Here is a 19,433-nt window from a genome sequence, read left to right as displayed (position 1 = left end):
AATGTCTAGGAGACTGATGACCTCAGATGTTAAGTCCCATAGTGCTCAGAGCCATTTGAAATGCTAGCAATTCAGCTTGTTATGCCCACGACAGCGCATAAAGAAAAGTATACTTACTGACATTTCCAGTCTTTCCTTCTGAACTGTTTCATATCATTCCTCACAATAGAACTGTTCTGATTTATATAGTCTCTGCAAAAAAGACGAGTTGGTAAAGAGCACTTAATTAATTTGCCAATAAAAACAAAACTGGCAAACTAAATTTAACTATGTTGACCGTGATGCCTAGAAAGAAGTTTTGGTTCAGTCCAGCTTAAATGTTCCAGCGCAGACAAAAGGCGTTATCGTGTCGTGGATAACGACTGCATCATTGAATAAAAATGTCCACCTGAAGTATTTCCTCTTCTATCCATTGTGGCAACTAAACTCAGTGAAACACATTATAGGATATCTCAAATAAATACAGAGAATACACCCCAAGTCATAGGTGACTGGCAGTTTGTGTTGTATGCTTTTCGTCGCTCTCTCCGTATATAAACTCTCTGTGCAGTTGAGAAAAGCGTAAAAAACTTCTCCACAAAATTTTTCGTAGTAACGGTTCTTCGGGAATATTTTATTTGTATAGTTACCGTTGTACTGTACTCCGTTAGCACAGCGTCCCCGAAAGGAATATAAAACTCAACACTCTTTCCATGTCAGTAGTCTCTATTTTGGAGATAATAATTTACCTCGACCGTCTCTCTTGCCTACGTGTAACTATTTTTTCTTGCACTAATGTGTTTTGTAGTCAGGCGTTTCCCATGAACTCTATATAGTTTAATAACGCTGGATACTAAACATTTACTTGCGACCCTTGTTATTGATGCTCTGTCTCAGAAGGCACCTGCAATTAGCTGTGGTTGAAAATCTATAAAATCCAACGTGACGATAAATAGTATAGCATAGCCATCTACTAGTGAGTCAGAACTGTCCCAAACATGCTACAGTACAAGGGAATCAAAAGATGTTAGTTTCCCAGAGATGTATCGCAAAAAAGAGTCGCGCATCTGCTAGTTTATATTAATTTCTCGGTACCCATGGATTCCTCTGAGTTAAATGGTAACGAATTGCATCATGCTTGAAGAAAACTATATTTAATATTCACAGGGAAGAAAGTAAATTTAACGATTTACCACTTCGACAATTTTCTTAAATCATTAAAAAAGAATTGCATTCCTCGTCAGTTATGGAGCGGCAACAGACAATGAACACAGCCATAACAACATATTCTCTGTTCGTTGACACTGATGTCGCAAGCCCCAGTAAAATAGATCGTCAATTAGAAAAACTATTGTAAAACTCCCCTCAATATAGATAAACGAAAATTATAATCATTTCGTTAAAATCCACAAGGTTCAGTGCGAAACAGTTCTCTCTGTTCGAGAAAATTATTTGTCACATAACGCAATGCCAAATTGTTTCACAACTGGCCCAACCAATTTAGTTTCCCGCAGCAAGTAATTACAGCGGCGCGCTTTAAAAGTGATTAACATCCCGTGATTTATGCACCAATAATAACATGTGCGAACATTGCGTATTACATTAAGCACTCTCCTGCAACCTACTATAATCGGGTCTACAGTAGAAATAATTAATATGAAGGGGAAGCACCAAATGAGAAACAGAATTCACCAATGAAAACACGCATTTATATTGGAACGTTTCATTCCATAATACAGTTCGCCAAAGAGAAAAATTTTTATTTCTGGAAGGTTCCGTAGCTAAGCCATCGTATAGCTTCTCCCAGGAACGCCCCCACGTGATTTGGAAAAAGGAGAAGGAGTACTTCATGTCTGAATCTGCCACAGTTAAGGTAGCTCAGCTGTTCATGAGAGGCAAATATCCATCTGCATCTGCATCTAGGTACACACTCCGCGAACCACCGTATGGTGCGTGGCAGAGCGTACCTTGTACTAATACTAGTCATTTCCTTTTCTGTTCCACTCGCAAACAGAGCGAGGGAAAACTGACTATCTTTATGCCTCCGTACAAGCCCCAATCTCTTTAATCTTATCCTCATGGTCGGTACGCGAAATGTGTGTTGGCGGCAGTAGAATCATTTTGCGGTCAGACTCAAATGCCGGTCCATTAATTTTTCTAAGTAGCCTTCCCTCTAGTGATACCCATTTGCGTTCCCGCAGCGCCTCCGTAACGCTCAGGTGTTGATCGAACCTACCGGTAACAAGTCCAGCAGATTGCCTCTGAATTGCTTCGATGTCTTCCTTTAATACGACCTGGTGCGGATCCTAAACATTCAAGCACTACTCAACAGCAGGTTGCACTGGTTCAAAAATGGCTCTAAGCACAATGGGACTTAACATCTGAGGTCTTCAGTCCCCTAGAACTTAGAACTACTTAAACCTAACTTACCTAAGGACATCACACATATCCATGCCCGAGACAGGATTCGAACCTGCGACCGTAGCAGTCGCGTAGCTCCGGACTGAAGCGTCGCACTAGTTTTCTATACGCGTCAGGCTTTACAGGCGAACCATACTTTTCTTAAATTTTCCCAATAAACCGAAGTCGACCATTCGCCTTCCCCACTGCAGTCCTTACATGCTCATTCCATCGTACTTATATTTCTTTGCAACGTTACGCCTAGACATTTAGTCTATGTGACGGTTTCAAGCAGCACCGTAAAAATACTGTATTCGAACTTCATGGGTTTGTTTTTCCTACTCCTCTGCATTAACTTAAGTTTTTGTACTTTTAGAACTAGCTGTCATTTTCGTGCTTTCGTTCGGAACGCAGGGTTTTAACATCCTAGGAAGTGTCATTACGCCGTGGGTTACAATGTCGACCTGTAGGATCGTTTGAGCAAGACTCGATCGCCTAGATATATGGCTGTAGCAGCTAGAATAAGCTTGATTATTAGCATATAGAGTCCTGTCGTTCGCAAGTAGTAAGTGTTCGTCATAAAGCAGTTGCTTTCTCTTTGTGCGGCTCCTCAAGTACTACGGAAGCTCTTCCTTGACGTCGTTATGCAGTTCCTACTGTGCTGTTCCTTCTTCTAGTTAGCACTTTTCATCTATTCCACTCCTCGTTGATTCTGTGGGAAACCTTCATATTTCTTATTGTGCAAGCTCACTTAATTATCCAATAGGTCTTACCAGAGCTGTGGTCGAGTGAACATTGTGTACGAGTTCTCTCCGGAAGCGTGTGTCTTACTTCCGTGTGCAGTGTATCAAGAAGTGATTGTTGCCTAACGGAGTACATAGCTGAACAAGTAAACAGTAGCGATTTAAAACAGCGATATTTGATGAACCCTACTGCGAAAGAGCCGCAGTCTATCAGGCCGTCGTGGAGAAGCAGACATGAACAATGTAATATCACGATGTAGCGAAAAGACAAATAGGCAAATGGGACACTTAATGAACTGAGTGCTGTGTGGTACAAAGGCCCCCACTGCCTTACCTGCTTTGGGAAGGACGGACGTGAAGGCGTATAAAGTCGTTACACAGGTCTCAAGGAATTAGGAGGACCCGTATAAGGATCCACGGCGAAACCTAGATCCTGCGATACATCAGGGAGTAAGAGGAGATCGGCAGCACGAGACCATAACGTGCAAGAGTGGCCATTCAGGGGGAGGGGGGAGGGGGGGGATTGGGGCAGAGCAGAAACGGAGAGATACATTAGCTGGAGGACGAACCCGAACTTCCCAATACACCACAATACAAATCGGACATATAAGGGATGGAGTATTTATAAACTTGTTTTTAGTTACAAGTAACACATCTTTCGCTGCAGCTGCCTACAATTTAAATCTTATACATAGATAAGCGTAGTGTACAAATATCAATTTTATGAAAATTATACCTCTTTTGTTGTGAATTGATTTAAATTTGTACACAGATAATAGTCAAAACTAACAGCTGTTACTGATATCTATAAACTGTGGTTGGTTGCATGGTCAAGAAATTGAAAACCACCAAATAAGTAAATAAATATTCAGCACCGTTGTGCAACATCGCATCTCCAACGCTTCATTTATTCTCCTCTCTGGTTTTCCCACAGTCCATAACTCACTTCCGTACAATGCTGTGCACCAGACGTACGTTTTCAGACATTTATTTTCCCAACTAGCTGAGTAGCCGGCGTTGCCCGGATATCTATTTCAATTCTGTTAGTCAGTCTCCTCCTTCCCCCCTCTGTCTGTCAACCTCCACCACCCCCTCCTCTCCTTTCTTTGCCCTGTCACTATCTGTCGATCTTCTCCTCTCCCTCTCTCTGTCCATCTCGTCCTCCTCCTTTTCTATGTCCATCTCCTTCCCCCTCTCTCTGTGCCGTAAAATGATATAATTTCGTAGGTACATTCGACGGCATACGTGGATACTGTGTGGTAAATATGTCGCGAATAGAGTCAGTATGAAAGACGTAATAAATTCAAACGTCATGCACGACGCGGAAATTTTTCGCGCATCTCAGTGTTTATGACGTTTTATCTCCTGAACTATGTGCCGCACAGCGATATAACTTTGCATGTGTATTCAGTGCTGTATATGAACACTGACTGTAACATGTGTCGTGAACACAGTCAGTAATAGAGAAGAAATAAATTGAAGCGTTTTGCCTGACGAGACAGTTTCACTGCGAAAATGTAGTAAGTGATAAACTTTTTTCGTTTCTGCATTGTGTGGGAGGTGTCGGCAAGGAAGGGTTTCGTTAAGGTTTGAAATTATGTGTAGAGTTTGTTGCAAGTCATTGAGTGCTCTCATTCTCAAATACTTGATGAATAAAATCTCGCTGTTCGCATGTCGTGACCTACCCTTGTTTTTCATCCTACCCTTACCGCTTTGACATGTAGATGGTTCTTATCCACACAGCGATTTTTTCCAGACGGTAAGTGGTAACTGTTCCAAGTTTGGTTGAAATCGGTCCAGTGGTTTCGGAGATGTGGAACGTTCGTACATAAATACATACAATTTTATAATACATTTGAATATCTTTCTTTCTCGTGATCCGATTTTGATGAAATAAGCCTATACGGTGCCGTAGCTACACTGAAGTTACCACTGAGAAGCCCAAAATCTGCCTAGCAGTTTTGGAGAGCAGAGTGTTCAAAGACAATCAGACAGATATAAATGTTTTTCAGATTTATTATTAGTATAGATTATAAGCTGTGTTTGAAACTAGTGGACTTCTTTTAGTGAGAAATGCTCTCTTTATCAGTGCTGTTCTGCTTTTTGGATCCTCTTCGCTTCCTCCGTTACCCATTTTACCCCACGGTATCAGAATTACAGCAAGGCCTCTGCTACGTGCTCCCCAAGGTTTTGTTTATTGCGCATCTCATTTCTGCAACTCCTCATTGCTTTCGTCTTTTTTCATTTTTACTCTCAAACAACACTATTTGCTCAGTAGACTGTTCATTCTATCAACAGGGCCTGTAAGTAGTCCTCTCATTCACTGCGGATAGCAATACCATCAGCGATTCATCATTGATACCATCTGACTTTGAATTTAGATTCCATTCATGAACCCTCTTTTTGTTTCCGTTCGTTTCTTCGATGTTCAATTCCAACAGAAAGGTAGAAAGTCTGCACCATTGCCTTGTACCCAGCGCGTCTTTCATGGTCTTCCTTCATACCCTGTCCCCTATTGGTTCTTGTACATAGTCAATGATACCTATACCTATAGCTTATAATTTTTTTGAGAATTTTTAACATCTTATGCCATACACGTTGCTGAAAGCTTTTTTCTAGATCACCAAATCTTGTGAAATTATCGTGATTTTTCTTGAATTTTATCACCTTTATCAAGTGCAACGTCAGAGCCATCTCTTTGGTGCTTTTACCTTTCCTAAAGCCAAACTCATCGTCATCCAAACGATCAATTTTCTTTCAGTTGTTCGTTGTATTATTCTTCTTAACTCCTTGGATACCACAACTGTTAGTAACTTAACGTCTCCTCCTTACAAACTCCTTACTTAAAACAACAAAAGGAAGTAAAAGTTTTGAGACAAGTAATAATTTACGTATCTGGTGCCCTTTGAGGAGAGATAGCTAAGACATAAGTTTTCACTCTTTCCCTCCCTTTTCAACTCTGCACTGAAACCATCAACAAGGCACAGATACCTATTTGAGGACTGAAGGGAGGGTCAAACCACAATACGTGGGCATGTATCACGAAAATTCAAGTGCAACATTCGAATTTCAATAAATGACTAGACACAGAGAGTAAAGTAATACACTGAGTAAATCAAGCTGTATTGATATTTGATGGCATTAACCGCTTTGTAGCCTGAATTCCACTCGAAAATGTCGATGATCGCTAAGAAAGAGGTTAATGCCAGATCCGAGAGTGAAAACGTCGTAACAAACTATACGCCCCGAGGTAGCACAATATTGATTTGTTGGTTCAGTCAAAATAATAATTTATTCAGATTTTGTCCTTTAATTTTCCTCTTTTCACAGTTACACCTAACTTAGAACTATGGTGTGGTTTTACTAGAATGGGAAACTTAGATTTATTAGCAGAGTTCTTGGACCAATTGTAGAATACTGTTCCAGTGTCTGCAACCCTTAGCAAGTGGGAATGAGAACAGACATCGAACGAATAGGTAGATACGTTGTTAGGATCGTAACAGGTCCATACAGCCCTTACGAAAGTTTAATGAGAATACTTAAGGAAGTTAAGTGGGAATCCTTGGTAGGACACAGTATAGTTCTTCCAAAACTGTGATGATTGCGTATAGGTAATCTACGCAGCTCAAAATGGGCTTTGCATCACCTCGCTTCCGAGAGTTACGAAACTTGTACAGGAAACTGGAATACAGATCAACATAAACAGCATTTCCGACCTTTTTATTGCTCATGAAAACCACACACTGCATGTTGTACCACCATACAGAGGGACCTTCACAGGTGGTGGTCCAGATTATTGTACAGATTGGTATCTCTAATACCCAGGAGCACGTCCTCTTGCATTGTTTCATCCCTGTATTCGTCGTGGTTTAATATTCACAAGTTCATCAAGGCACTGTTGGTCGAGTTTGTCCCACTCCTCAACGGCGATTCGGCGACGATCCCTCAGAGCGGTTGGCGGGTCACGTCGTCCATAAACAGCCTTTTCCAATATATCCCAGGCGTGTTCGATAGGGTTCATGTCTGGAGAACATGATGGCTACTCTATACGAGAGATGTTATTACCTTGAAGGAAGTCATTCACAGGATGTGCGGGATGGGGGCTGGAAATGTCGTCCTTGAACACGAAATCCTCGCCAATATGCTGCCGATATGGTTGCACTATCGTCGGAGGATGGCATTCACGTATCGTACAGCCGATACGGCACCTTCCATAACCAGCAGCGGCGTATGTCAGCCCCACATAATGCCCACCCCAAAACAGCAGGGAACCTCCACCTTGCTGCACTCGCTGGACAGTGTGTCTAAGGCGTTCAGCCTGACCGGGTTGCCTCCAAACACGTCTCCGATGATTGTCTGGTTGAAGGCATATGCGACAGTCATCGGTGAAGAGAACGTAATGCCAATCCTGAGTGGTCCATTCGGCATGTTGTTGGACCCACATTTACCGCGCTGCATGGTGTCGTGGTTGCAAATATGGACCTCGCCATGGACGTCCGGATTGAAGTTGCGCATCATGCAGCCTATTGCACACAGCTTGAGTCGTAACACGACGTCCTGTGGCTGCACGAAAACCATTATTCAACATGGTGGCGTTGCTGTCAGGATTCGTCCGAGCCATAATCCGTAGGTAGTGGTCATCCACTGCAGTAGTAGCACTTCGGCGGCCTGAACGAGGCACGTCATCGACAGTTCCTTCTCTCGGTATCTCCTCCATGTCCGAACAACATCGCTTTGGTTCACTCCGAGACACCTGGACACTTCCCTTGTTGTGAGCCCTCCCTGGCACAAAGTAACAATGCGGACGCGGTCGAACCGCGGCATTCACCGTCTAGTCATGGTTTAACTACAGACAACACGAGCCGTGTACCTCCTTCCTGGTGAAATGACTGTAACTGATCGGCTGTCGGACCCCCTCCGTCTAATAGGCGCTGGTCATGCGTGGTTATTTCCGTGTTTGGGCGGGTTTAGTGACATCTCTGAACAGTTAAAGGGACTGTGTCGGTGATACAATATCCACAGTGAACGTCTACCTTCAGGAGTTCTGGGAACCGTGGTGATGCAAAACTTTTTTTGGTGTGTGTATATTGGAAGAAGGCTGTGCGACGATTATGCTTTCACTAACATGTATCTCGCGGAGGGTTCACGGAAAAGGATAAGAGAGATTAAGACGAGAACAGAAGCACTCAGACAGTTCATTACGCGAATGGAGCGAGGAATAGTGTTGATAATATTGGCACGATACTCTCTCCGCCATGGAATGTATAGTACCTAGCGGAGTTTTTATGCAGATGTAGATGTGGATGTTTCACTCAGCCAGCTAGTCGATGATCTTTCAGCTTTCATCTCATTGTTTTCTTCAGACTGCTCAAACGGCGTTGAAATTTACCGAATTGAAAAGAAAATGTGATATATATATATTTATATATTTATATTTATATTTATATATATATATATTACTGATTTTATATGCGTGCTCATCGACATACCTTGTAAGTAAGTTTAGGTGGGTGTGGTAACCTCTGGCGCTTGTTCTGTACTGCTGAGGACAGGACAGAGGCAGCTCACAGGCGGACACCGCTAACACGTCGGTCAGCTCAGTCGGGCAGTCGGAGGCTGCGAGCTGGTGATAACTGCAACGTAAGAAGTACATCAGTGGAGGAAAATACCTACAAGTAATAACGGAACTGGTCAGTAACTCAATTCCGCTACGTATAATACTTGTAATTACATTAAACGAAATGGATTATTCGATGCACTCCATAAATTTACTGTACGGTACAGACAGGTTCGAAATCGTAACTTCGCGCTCCATTAGTTTTAATGACAGCAGTAAAATAGTATTGTACACTTATATCCAGAACATGCGTTCAAACATGGCTCTAACATTAACAGTATTTACGTTACTTTTATGTTTGAACACATACACTGCATGTAAATGTACAAAAGCTCCTATTTTTTTGTACGTTAAATGTATTCACTGATGCGAATAATGGAAACTTCGAACTGTAGAAAGGAATGACTATAGTGGCTCGACGTCAGCTTGTGCAAGGCACATATCGACATGCATCACGATAACGTTAAGAAATTTTGGGATACAGAGGTCATTCAATATAAACAAACATTGAAGGAATTAAAATAACATATTACTTATCAAACCTATCGGTTTTGGTGTTTCCAGAAGCCTGTTGTTCAATTAGTACAACATTTGCTACGGAAACTCTTTTACAAGTGTAACTAAGCTAACAACGGAGAAAAAAAGAATTATTTATTTTTGCATATGAAATTGTAGGGTCGAATAGAACTATTTGAAACTTCCCTACACCTGGTGAACGTTAAGAAAACCGACAAACTGCGGGGATGGATTACTGGCTGGAAATGGAGGAAAAAAGGTCCTATGAACAAGTGTTCGGAGATGGTATTGACAAATGAAACTTCTCCTGAGCACGGGCCGTGTGTTGCTTTTATGTTTCAGGCTGTCTGATTGACTAAGCTTACTGTAAGCAGCAGAATGGTCCGGTGTTCATGTCGGGAACAAGCCGAGATGATGTTTGTGTACGACCGAGCTTATAGAAACAGTCGAGAGGCAGAACCTGACTCTCCAAATCGGGTGTACGCAAAGTTCGTCTCCTGCCTGCACGTTCGTCTCTCTAAAAAGACACATGATGCCACAAACACTCATAAAGAGATTGAAATGGGGTGTGATGTGGTGGGTGTCTGCGAGGGTACTATTTTTTCTGCTTCTCGCCAGTCTCCATCTGCTTGGTCATGCATACAGACCATCTCGGTTTATGCCCGACATGAATACTGGACCATTCTGCTGCTTCAATCACAGCCTACAACAACCAGGAACACACGGCACGTGGCCACAGAAACTTCATTCGTCAGCGCCATCTACAATGATGCTCTTCCGGACACATGTTTATAGGACGTTTCTTCCTTTATTTCCACTAACTAACCCGTTTGTGCATTTTGTCGGTTTTATTACTGTTCATCCTGTATACAGCCGCAGTACCATATGTGCAATAAACAAATCCAACCACAACCGTAGTCAACGCTGTGTCATCACTGAGATGAGAGATTTCCAAGTTATTAAATTTGGTCTTACCCATCTGTTAAGTACAGCTTGCTCTACTATTATCAGGAAAGTCCAAATTTTTCACAAAATGTTGGTTAGGTGGAATGATACTGTTTTGAATGAAATTCTGCTCCCTACTACACAGCGGTGTAAAGGTATCATTTTTGGAGCACTGTAGGTAACAGAAATAAATGGAATGCGTCTACAGTAGCTACTTCTTAGCGTGCATGTTTCGCATCAAATGATTGGACAACCATTAAAAGAAGGCATCGTTTTGATGAGACTATATATTGTCTGAGTAAGACGCCTTATTCACGATTATTGATTAATTTCAACTCAAATATACACACGGTAACGGCAGCTCCACCAAAACATATTTACAATCAAAACAGCCTTAGGACAGACACGTAACAAGCACTAAACTAAATGAAACACTTACAAGCACAAAAAACCAGTGGAGTGCGTTCTACAGGCTTTCAGAAGAAAAGCCTCGTCCCCACATATCATATACCACACAACAACAGGCCCCTCCATGACAATCTCATCAAATCCAACCACTTTAAGTCCTGTCTGGAAGACATCTTAATCATCGCTCTTGATCTCCGCTTTAATTAATCCTTGCATCCCGATATTTATGAACCTACAAACATAGATACCCCACATGTCGCACCACACTTATTCAGCACTACACAAAATGACTAAAAACACAAGTAACAACTGAAGACATAGCACAAATACTCGCACTATAGAGAAACACCTAGCCTGATTATAACACTATGGTATACTTGACACCATCCTCCAGAGCAAGAATTCTTAAAGCTTTCCTCCGATGGAACTCTTTGCGAATACTAGTATTCTGATGGAACACCTTGTTTATTTTGAAGGTCAATAAAATATTTTAAAAATGAGAAAGACTTGGTTTATTGAGTGGTCATTACAATTTTACATCGTAACTAATAAAGCAGGAATCACAATAAAATTTTAGAAAAGTAAATAGAAATGTCAAAATATCGAAAGAGAAAATCCGTCATGTTTTTATCAGCTATTTTCCGAGCCCTTATTAACTTCCCGCGGTCTACCAGTGTTCCCTGAAACACAGTTTGGAGAATCCTACTCTACAGCAACGCAAACGCATGCCCAATCCGCATGGTCTCCACGCGGCTACAGTGTGCGAGAGAGAGCTCGAATAGAATTCGCATACTTTGGTGGAAGTTTCCAAAGATAACCAATGCTGCTTCGCCTAATGAAAGCCGAGTGAGCACATGCGCTACAGGGTCACACGAATGGCACAGCCGTGTGTGCAATACATTGTTGACGCCAAGACGGATTTCACGTGCGTGCCTTCACTTGCACATAGGCTGCGAATGTGCAGCGTGCGCATTCGTGGTGCGCTTCCCTTCCACCAGAGTTGGGCGAAATTTATTCTAATGACGAATAACGAAGTAGAAACATTTGTTCTTCATCTGTGAATAAAAAGTGTAATGAACAACAAAGCTCAAATCCAAGACTGTTTATTGTTCCAGTTCTCTGTCCTTTTTTAACCGAATGTACTTTTTGAAATTAGTTTTCAGAACAAGTCATTTTGTCAGGCATCTCAACAGAAACTTTATTCGCTTTTCGAAGATTCGCCGTTGTGCAACTAAAGAAAATACTTTCTACACATGCAATGAGGATATCGATGCGTTATTGCTCCAGAACTTTTCTTTATTTCAGGTTTATATATGACTATCAACACACAATCCTCGTCAGCAAAAATTGAGAAATCATCAAATTCATTGCAGTTTTTGGCAAATAATTGGCCATGATTCCACATTAACCTCACTTCTCAAATTACATTCGAAATTAAATGTTCCTTTCACGTTATAACAGTGTTCGAAACTCGTGACACTATTTGTTCATTTCTTCGGCTATTGTATGTTTGTAGTAAGCTTCTCTTGGTCACGGACAGCAATACAGGTGAACTATTTGTTTTTATATCATAGATAAGACGTCGCTGCAATAAGTGTAGTTGGTGTAGAAAGGCAAAAAGTACTCAAACCCATTGTCTCTTCCGAAGTTTTTTGATCTAGAACCTCTACATAACTGCATAGATGCACGTCTGATCGAGGAACTATTCCTTGTTCTAAAGGAAAGCTCACTAAGACAGAGGTACTCAAGGTACCCTCCGCCACATACCGTCAGATGGCTTGCGTAGTATGGATGTAGATGTAGAAGAATAAATCCTAAAAGAGTTTCGAATGAGTCTGGACATCCATCAGCACACAACAAACGTTTTAGAAGTTCTTTAGATTTAAAGTCTGTTGACAGTAGTCATTAACAACTGAGTTCTAACTTTGTTCACTAATTTTGTAGCAATACAAACGGTAGCAAATTGCATAAATATATCAAAGAGAAAGCCATACGAGACAGTGTCAGCAGTTTTGGTACAATAGAGGAAGGTGCTGTATATAAACAGTTTCTGATGGATGCATTCTCATCCTTGGCTACTGACGTAGAGCACTTCGGCATGTTAGCAGCGGGAGGGGGGAAGTAGTGGCAGTGCAAAGTTATTTGAGTAGGGCCGCGTCAGTAGTGAACCAGCTAAGACCTCCCGCCTATGAAGTACTTTCCTGTTGCATTTGTTACGCTGTTAATCAAGTAAAGCTGTGTTCAGCCCGAAGTTTGGTTTGAACACTACAATGCTTTATTAGGCAGTGCGGTGATCCCCTGACGTCCGAAACGTCTGAACAGAACTATATAACCAGTTGAAGGAGATCTACAGTTCAACGTGTACTCATAAACACGGTGCAACCTGACTTGCATTTCTCTCAGTGCTTAAGTTGAAAGAGGCCGTAAGTAACAGAAAAATCATAGATCCAATGAGGTCGAACTCAGAACTTTTGGCTTTGTAATTTGGAACATAACTAAGCCATCGAGGCACTTTTATTTACAGTCCGTTACTACGTTTATCAAACGGAAACATACTGAGCTAAGGGAACAAACACTAGTCATAGAATTTGGTACAACAAGCAAACAAAGAAGATACAATGGCATTCTACGTTATTCGTTATTTAAGTTAGGAATAATTAATTCACAATAATTTCGTTCGAAATATCTACTTATTCGATTAATTATCCGGATGACAATTTATCTGAGTAACACACATCACTGTTTACCACTACACCTTGCACTTACTTCATCTTTCTTTTCATTGCAGATAATATTATCAACTGTGAGGAGTCCTGTTAGTTCATTTGCTCCATTTATGCACGTGGTCTTACAGTGTATCTGGGCTGAAAATTTTTTGGTCAATTGTAAAGGAAGTTGACAATTCTAATCAATTGTAAAGCTCCTGAACATAAACCTTTCTCATTTGTTCTCTCTACAATGTGTCTCGATATTGGTGCGACTTTAGCAGCAGACTGAATGAAAGAATTACTTCATCAGTTGTTTTTTCATGGACAATTTGTTCTACACCTAAATTAATGACTTCCAGTAACGTTTAGTAGTCGATTGTCACTTTAATTTTCGTTACGCATGATCGTACTCAATCGCTGTGATAACACTTGGTGAGTCTCAGGTACACAGCACACACTTTCTCCCTAGACAACATCGAAAAGCGACAGCTAAAAAGGAATACTAATCACAAATGCGTTCCAACACGCGGCTGGCCCATTGCGTTACGACGCAACTGTACAGAGTCTGCGATTCCTTAGCCGCCTAACAAGGCCACTCAGTGACTGCATATCACTTTTCGAGTGCGCGCCGAGTGATACCGAGTTGGGAACTGTCGGCCGCGTGCTTCCGGAACGCTTGCGAAGCGAGTGATGGGCGGCGAGCGCTGCTCACGCGTTTGCGCCATGTGGATGCAATGCTCTGCCATCTACACCCTACAAATTGATCTACACTTAGTAACATACCTACATGTTCCTAGTACCCAGTGTGCCTTCTGTACTAACTACTCAACAGATCACCATCTCCTTCACCTTACCCACCTTACATCCCAAAAAGTAAAATGCATTTTTGTTTCCATTGGCAATCAAAAACCCGTTTCAAAAGGTTTGTCATTCTGTAGTGCTTTTCAGACTACAGACCTAAAGGCTGCCCGTTGACTGTGTCCTCTTAATGGCATACTCCGTCTCTCTCCATCCTATGCACGTAACAATCATACACCACTGTTCATGCATCATTTAACGTACCACCGGTGAACTTTAAGGATATGTCCTGTCCCTTGTACTTCCTCTACGTTACGTCCTATATACTGCAAACACTCCTGAACCCCGTGTACAGATCGATGGCCTAGGTTGGCACTAGCCAACCTAGGTTGACAGTGCTTGAAACTCCGCTGAGTAGAAAGTGGTTTATCTGGGGGCACGGGCACCCTTTGAAAAGAAAAGGAATATAATAGAATAAGACAGAGACTCCTGACGGACGGAGGGAGGAGGAACCGTGTTCCTTTTGTGGAAAGCGATACGACACACTAGAACACTGCTGCATACTTGAGCGAGTGTTTGCACGAGAGTGCGCTTAGCTTTTCGCGCTGATTGTGTAAGACCCGCAGTGATTCGAAATAGACGGCAGTACGTATAACGTGCCTCATGAGGCCAGATACGTAAAATTTAAATGCAGCCGTTATGTTAATGGCAACGTCTGCGACAGGTAATGCCACTAGCAGCCTTTTTTTACTTCTTTTTATTTTTTTTAAGAAAGTACACTACTGGCCATTAAAATTTCTACACCAAGAAGAAATGCAGATGATAAACGGGAATATATTATGATAGAACTGACAAGTGATCACATTTTCACGCAGTTTGGGTGCATAGATACTGAGAAATCAGTACCCAGAACAACCACCTCTGGCCGTAATAACGGCCTTGATACGCCTGGGCATTGAGTCAAACAGAGCTTGGATGGCGTGTACAGAACAGATGCCTATGCAGCTCCAATACGATACCACAGTTCATCAAGAGTAGTGACTGGCGTATTGTGACGAGCCAGTTGCTCGGCCACCATTGACCAGACGTTTTCAATTGATGAGAGATCTGGAGAATGTGCTGGCCTGGGCAGCAGTCGAACATTTTCTGTATACAGAAAGGCCCGTACAGGACCTGCAACATGCGGTCGTGCATTATCCTGCTGAAATGTAGGGTTTCGCAGGTATCGAACGAAGGGTAGAGCCACGGGTAGTAACAGATCTGAAATGTAATGTCCACTGTTCAAAGTGCCGTCAATGCGAACAAGAGGTGACCGAGACGTGTAAGCAGTGGCACCCCATATCATCACGGCGGGTGATACGCCAGTATGGCGATGAAGAATACACGCTTCCGATGTGAGTTCACCGCGATGTCGCCAAACACGAATGCTACCACCATGATGCTGTAAACAGAACCTGGATTCATCCCAAAAAATGACGTTTTTAGATTCGTGCTCCCAGGTTCGTCGTTGAGTACACCATCGCAGGCGCTCCTGCCTGTGATGCAGCGTCAAGGGTAACCGCAGCCATGGTCTCCGAGCTAATAGTCCATGCTGCTGCAAATGTCGTCGGACTGTTCGTGCAGAGGGTTGTTGTCTTGCAAACGTCCCCATCTGTTGACTCGGGGATCGAGATGTGGCTGCACAATCCGTTACAGTCATGCGGACAAGATGCCTGTCATCTCGACTGCTAGTGATACGAGGCCGTTGGGATCCAGCACGGCGTTCCGTATTACCCTCCTGTACCCACCGATTCCATATTCTGCTAACAGTCATTGGATCTCGACCAACGCGAGTAACAATGTCGCGATACGATAAACCGCAATGGCGATAGGCTACAATCCGACCTTTATCAAAGTCGGAAACGTGATGGTACGCATTTCTGCTCCTCACACGAGGCATCACAACGACGTTCCACCAGGCAACGCCGGTCAACTGCTGTTTGTGTATGAGAAATCGGTTGGAAACTTTCCTCATGTCAGCACGTTGTAGGTGTCGGCACCGGCGCCAACCTTGTGTGAATGCTCTGAAAAGGTAATCATTTGCATATCACAGCATCTTCTTCCTGTCGATTAAATTTCGCGTCTGTAGCACGTCATCTTCGTGGTGCAGCAATTTGAATGGCCAGTAGTGTAATTCCATTTTGAAGTGATTTACGATTTCTGTTTTCAGAAAAAGAGAATAACGAAAAAAACTGAAACTGCTCACTACTGGATAACTGTAGTGATAATTTTTTTGTATGGTAGTCAATGACCAAATTTCTGTGCAATTTGACTTAATAAATGTTAAAAATGTTTATGTTGTCTTTACTCAACCAATCGCTAGACCCTTTGCACATTGTGGCTCAGTAAACTGTAGCAACCCTCAGCAACAGTCTCCCACAATATGTTGACGACACCACTTACTTAGCTGCCTATCACACCCTCCAACTCCATCAAGTCGCTCTAGTTTGATCCTCGATATCAAGAGGTAGGAATTCTTTGCGAGAAACAGAGTGGCGCTTGCTGTAATCCTCCCGTGCCGTCGCGCTCTGTTCCCGGAAGGCGGGGCAAATTGGCGGGGAACTTACAAAACGGTTCTCCGCAGTCGGAATGCCAAATGAGCGCTAAGCTGATCAGCGAGGCGCTCGCCGCCTGCCGGACGGAGTCTTCTTTCTCGTGCCGTAACGAGGCAGACAGCTCACGGGCTGGGCCCCCATTATCGGCTCACCAGTATCGCGGGCTGCCGCACTCCCAGGGGAGGCAGCCAGCCAGCCTAAGCGGCTTACAGTACCTTCCGAGAAGAGCTTCAGGGCGGTCCTTTTGCAGCTTTACCTTACGTTACCCTACCTTACCTCACCTCACCTTGCCGTGACCTACCCTGTCGGCGCTTGTTTGACAAACACTCGACAACTAGCGCCCAACTCTCGCTCATGGCGTAGGCCCGGGTACGAGTGGCTTTCTTTACCTTTCGTGTAAACTTTCTGTTTTTTAGTGATGTTCTCTGCGGTACTGATCAGTACCACTGCTGTAAAACGCTATAGCATATTATTTTTACGAAATTCATTTTGCGAGAAAGACCGGCAACTGGCAACACGGGAACCTACGAACTTCTCTTCGCCGATTTGATTCCAGCTAAGAGGGTGAGTAGGGCACGACTAGGACTTAAACGTATGTAAACAGGAAAACGCAAATCTCAACCGTTCTAGAGAAAATCAAGTTGAAAATTTTAGACGTGCTAGTACACTCTGTATGGTCGCTAGTATTCAAGGAGGCCGCAGCCTAGCGAGTAAGAGCGAGGTCTGTGGATCAAATCTCACTGTCGGTATTTGCTTCTTTTGTCATTCTCACGTAATTCTACCAACAGATATTTGTGGTACACCAAGAAACTGCGTGATTAGCGAGAACCGTTCATGAATGTAAACCAAGTTTCTTTTGGAATAGATGTATCAAAGGAACGATGCACATGCAAAAATTTGGCATACGTTAAGTTTGCTGTACATTGCAGTAATTAATGTCTTCCATGTTACTACTATGAATATCATCCAAATTCGTGCAGTGCTCTGTATGCTACACATTATACCCGTCACAATTGTAGGTATAATGACATAAATAAAATGACTGTAATGATTTGATTGAAAGTTCTTGTGTATCACCTTTTTTTTATTTCCAGTCACCTTACCAAAATTTTTCTCTCATTTTTCAGGATTATGATAATAATGAATCTGTTGGTAATGATAATGAAGAAAAATAACACGAAAGAATCGACAGCGAGATTCGATAGAGAGACCTTGCACCAATGAAACTAAGAGCTTACTCGCTCGTCTGCAGACTCACTGAATGCCAGCAACCCTGCAAAGTATGAAGGCAAACCTAAAATTTTCTAACCCGATTTTCTTGAAAACTGATGAGAGATGTGTCTTCCAATTTCCACACGTTTAAGTACTAGTGGTGCACAATGCATCCCGTCAGTCTGAACCAAATCAGTGGGAGCAGGTTCGTATGGTCTCCTTGTAAGCGATTTTTTTATATTTTGCTACCCATTTCACTCTGCAAAATAACATGAGTCCCCAGAACAGCACCTTAGAATATGCATCCCATCCCAAGTATAAGACATATAATACCAAATCTGCTTCCAAGTCACAAATTTAGAAGCTGGTTTGATCTTACAGGTTTTCAACTTGAAAATTAATATTTAGTATGAAAATTGTGATGGATTATACATGCATACGCTAAAGTGATGTTTCGTGGACTCACACTGATATTAATATGTCAAAAATCCGCCTCAGTTGCGAAATGTTACTGGTCTTTACCCAGGTTTCAGCTGGAGTAATCTACACTTCTTCAGAAGCACGAAATAAACTAATACATGCCAAAATAAGGCACGGTCAAATATAAAAAGCTAAAGTACCAAGTCAAGCTACGTGACTTAGCTGAGGAACAGCCCCGGCACCACTTAGTGGAAAGCGGTCGGTTAGCCGTGGATGCTACTGTTCCAACGTTTTCCACGAAGTGGGGCCGGGGCTGTACCTCAGCCAAGTAATGTAGCTTGACGTGGTACCACGGTACTTAAACTTTCTATGTTTGACCGTGCCTTATTCTGGCATGTATTAGTTTATTTTATGCTTCTGAAAAAGGCTAGATTACTCTAGCTGAAAGCTAGGTAAAGACCAGTAACATTTCGCAACTGAGGCGGATTTTTGACTTATTAATTTATCACAGTTGCTGACAGGGCTGCCACATGTTAAAAATTCTTACATTGATATTGTACCTCGACACAGGTAGCACAACAAAGAAATTCACTGAACAGCTGTCGGATTACTTGTCAACAACATTTCAAAAAATTTGATAAAGCTGTGGAGCCTGCATATCGAAACAAAACAGCTGTTAGTGATACCATCACCCTCCCCTTGCACGCTGGACATGAAATTATATCATGTGTCTTCCGCAAACTCGATACCAACAACGCCATTATTTCTCCTTAAATCCAGTGGTACTTAAAAAAGTAATTATAATCATGATAGTTTCGATAATTCGTCGCACCACAACGAAAGGATTTCTGTGTAGCCTGAGGAATTGTAAAACAGGCGAGACAATGTTTCGATACTTTTGTTTTTACTGAAATTTTACAACTGTCGGATTTCAGCAGCTCAGAGAAGTAAGAGTTCAAAACAACATCCTTAGAATTTAGAATTTTGGACATTATTCATACAGTAACTTCCATATTTCATTGGAACTGATCTTGGGTTATTCTGTTCCTAAAACTATTTTACAATGGAGATATTACTGGTCTTCAGATAAAAA

General features: G+C 42.3%; 1 protein-coding gene across 1 annotated transcript in view; it reads right to left on the bottom strand.

Annotated features, from left to right (window-relative positions):
* Positions 1-19,433, bottom strand: part of LOC124776239 (glucose dehydrogenase [FAD, quinone]-like) — a 211,017-nt gene that overhangs the window by 67,696 nt on the left and 123,888 nt on the right. The window contains exon 2 of the mRNA XM_047251102.1: positions 8,612-8,755. The gene's annotated coding sequence lies outside the window, so the exon portion shown is untranslated. The remainder of the gene's footprint in view (positions 1-8,611; positions 8,756-19,433) is intronic.

The sequence above is a fragment of the Schistocerca piceifrons genome, chromosome 2, assembly GCF_021461385.2.
Source record: "Schistocerca piceifrons isolate TAMUIC-IGC-003096 chromosome 2, iqSchPice1.1, whole genome shotgun sequence".
Taxonomy (NCBI): Eukaryota; Metazoa; Arthropoda; class Insecta; order Orthoptera; family Acrididae; genus Schistocerca; species Schistocerca piceifrons.
The sequence above is the reverse complement of the archived record's forward strand: the minus strand, read 5'-3'. Positions and strand labels throughout refer to the sequence as shown.